Source organism: Lagenorhynchus albirostris, chromosome 2 (genome assembly GCF_949774975.1).
Source record: "Lagenorhynchus albirostris chromosome 2, mLagAlb1.1, whole genome shotgun sequence".
Taxonomy (NCBI): Eukaryota; Metazoa; Chordata; class Mammalia; order Artiodactyla; family Delphinidae; genus Lagenorhynchus; species Lagenorhynchus albirostris.
In genome coordinates this window covers 156,338,815-156,342,243 of record NC_083096.1, presented here as the reverse complement: position 1 = coordinate 156,342,243, position 3,429 = coordinate 156,338,815, and the positions used below count along the sequence as shown (strand labels likewise).

At 49.8% G+C, this 3,429-nt stretch overlaps 1 pseudogene; it reads left to right on the top strand.

The window, feature by feature from the left end:
- The first annotated feature begins 1,348 nt into the window (after positions 1 to 1,348).
- LOC132515565 (acylphosphatase-1-like) lies at positions 1,349 to 3,219 on the top strand (annotated as a pseudogene).
- The last annotated feature ends 210 nt before the right edge of the window (positions 3,220 to 3,429 follow it).

Sequence of the window (3,429 nt, the reverse complement as noted above, 5' to 3'; positions counted from 1 at the left end):
AGCCAAAGGAGTGGATGAGTATATGGCTGACTGTACCAGTGAACAGCTAAGTGTCTCTTTAGTGCTGTCAAGAGCCTTGGTCACCCAGTAGGGAAGGACAGGAGACCCTAGCAGTGCCAGGGTGGAGTCCAGCTCCTGTGCCTGCTGACCAGTCCCTAGGAACGGACCCCAGATCCACCCAAATTTTTACATAAACCCTCTGGGATTTATAGACCACAGAGGCTTGGAGGTCTCCTCCCTCTAAACTGAGGGAGAGAGGAGGTGTACCCAGCAGGAGGATGGGCAAGGTCCAGGAACCAACACTGAAGCCTGGTCCATCCAGGGTTTCCATTCATGGCCTGATCACCATCCAGTCCCCATTTCCACTCCTCCATCTCTGCCTGCCCGTCTTTTTCTCCTTCCTTCATCCATCTTGCTCACTGTTCCTCTTCCCATTACCGCCAACAGTCACATTAAAATCTCTGACCTTTTTGCAGCATTTTTTGCTTTCTCCAGAGCACTTTTTGTACACAAATACTTCTTAAACTGGGGTGCATAGCCCTTGGGGGGCTCCCATCCATGGGCCAGGGAATTTGCAGAGCCACGTGACACACATGGCCCATCTTGCTGGCATTAAAATTACCCAGTGGTAAATAACTTAAAACACTGGTTTTGTGTTAAAAGAAACAGCATGGGTATATTATGGAGCAGAATGCAAAATGCACATAAAATTTGTAGCTACAGTAAGACTTCAGATAAATTGTGAGCCTGTGGCAGGCTGCTTTAAGCTACACCCTCAAACCCCCAGGGTACCTCTTTACTCTCTTTTGCCATTAGGTTTGGCTTTGGTGGAAAAGGTGGAGAAGCTCTGACTTACTTTATCCCATGAAATCCTCACAACAGCCCTTTCAAAGCAAGGCAGTTTTAGAGATGGAGGAATGGGGACCAGATATGCTGGGTAACTTGCCCCAAGTTACCCAGCAAGCAGGTGTCAGAGCCTAAACATCGTCCAGGTATTCTAACTCCAAGTCCAGTATTGACTCCACACCAAGGTACTGCCAGGCACATTGAACCACTGGGGGCAACAGGTCCAGGAGACAGGTAGTGATAGGCCCACAGCTAGGGAGGATCCTCTGCAAATGTATGAAGTCCTCCCCCATAATCCATGCCTTCAAAATTCATAGGCAAGCGGTGCTCCAAGCCTGGGGAGCCAAGACGCAGATGGCTGCAATTCTGACATCACGCAGATAAGCCACTGTCAGCTCTGGACCGCCAGCCTCAGAAGCTGAGGGCAGGGAGATTGGGAATTCTTGGTTGTTGAGATAGACAGTTCCTTCTGGTAAGACTCAAAAGGCAAGAAGTTGACAACATGGGGACCCAGGTGGCCCTGCTCTCTTCCTCAGTGCTCAGTGCTATCAGGGCAGATACTCGGCTCCCAAGCCACTGGGCCCAGCAGGACTGGAGTCAGTTGCCGAATGGTTGGCTGGAGAAGGATTTGAACCCAGGTCGGGCTGACTCCCAACCCCCAGCCCTTCCCACGCTGCCTGAGGTTATGAAAGGAGTCCCATCCTGGAGTCAGGATACCTGAGTTCTAGCCCAGCTTCTCCAAAAGGAGCTGTATGACTTGGGCCAGTGCCTTCCGATTCTAGTAGAGCGGGAAACACTCTAGCACCCAGGGGTTCTAGAGCCAGAGCCACCTGGGTTCAAATCCCAGTTTTTCCACTCACTAGCTGTTTGGTCTCAGGCAAGCTTTCACATGCCTGTGCGTAAGTCTCCACATCTGTAAATGGGGACACGATTGGTGCCCAGCTCACAGGATCGTCGTGAGGATTAAATGTCATCCACACAAGGCATTCGGAAGAGAGCCCGGTATGGAGCCGTGCTCAATAAAGGTGAGATGTTATTGTATAAAAATGAGAGTGAAGGGGGTCAAGTGGCAGCCCCAAGGACCCACATCCTCGCAGCAGTGAGTCTGATTGGCAGGTGGGATGGGAGCCGCTGTGTCGGACCTAAACACCTGCCTCTCCCATTGTCCCCCAGCAGCTCAAGCCCCGAGTCCCATGGCTGGTATTCATTCAACAACTTTTTACTAAGTATCCGTTGCAGGAAGGGGGACCCCTTCCAGGGCCTGAGCGTGGGCTCTTGTCTAACACTCAGAAATGAATTGTTCGAGGAGACATGGGCTGACAAAGCAGGAGACTTTATTGGGAGGGGGCACCCGGGTGGAGGGCAGGAAGGTAAGGGAACCCAGGAGGAATGCTCTGCTACATGGCTTGCAGTCTCGGGTTTTATGGTGATGGGATTAGTTTCTGGGTTGTCTCTGGCCAATCATTCTGACTCAAGGTCCTTCCTGGTGGCGCACACGTCGCTCAGCCAAGATGGATTCCAGCGAGAAGGATTCTGGGAGAACATATGGACTGGCATCTCCTGTTTCCTTTTGACCTTTCCGGAATTCTTATTGTTGGTGGTGACTTGTCAGTTCTGTGTTTTTACCAGGACCTCCTGTTGTTACAATAGCTCATGCAAGTGGCTACTATCTTGCCTGGCCAGGGCGGGTGGTTTCAGTCAGTGTTTCCCCTAACATATCTACCCTGGGCCAGGCATGGCTACTGTATGGGGAACACAAAGGAGAGCAAAACCAGACGCAAACCCTGTGTGTCTAGAAGAGAGACAGTGAACAGACCCACAAGGAAATGACAGCCAGTGGTAAATACTACATGGGAAAATAAATCGGGGGAAGGGATAGCGATGGGGAGGTGTTTTAGATGAGCTGTTTCGGGAAGCCCTCTCTGATAAACAAAGACGTATTTATCATTTGTAAATAGTATTTAGCCGCCCTCAGCTTCAGAGCTCAGCCAATTTCCCAGCTGGGGGAATCATTGGCGTGGTGGTCACCCACGTGATCCCAGAGGCCCGCAAGGAAGACAGGGAGGGTTTGAGCATTGCAGAAGGGGACGCCCTGATATCAGTGGATTGTGACATTTTGGGGAAGGTGCTGGGGGTGATGGTCCACGAGTACAGTCAGGTTGAAGGTAAAAAGCTGGGATTGGGAGGCTGGATCCAGAGTACCGACTGGAACACAGTACAAGGCCAATTGCAGGGTCCCATCTCTGAGGTGCGTCATCCGCAGGAATGCTTGAGACACGAGGAGGTCTCAGATCACACACCGACAGAGCCAGCTTCAACAGTGAGAAAGTCATCTTAAAGTCAGACTGCTCAGCTTTCCGAATTGTGACATAATGGCCTGAATTTAAATTTTCCAAGATAAATTCAGTGGCTTTGTTTTTTACTGTTAATAGAGGTAGACCTATTCTGTGTTGTGTTAGAATTTACCTGTAAGTTATTTTAGTATCAAGTACACGAATGTTACTGTATATTTTACGTATGATAGGATTACAACTGCACACAATTCTAATCTAATTCTAATAAAAACACACTAGAGCCTTAAAA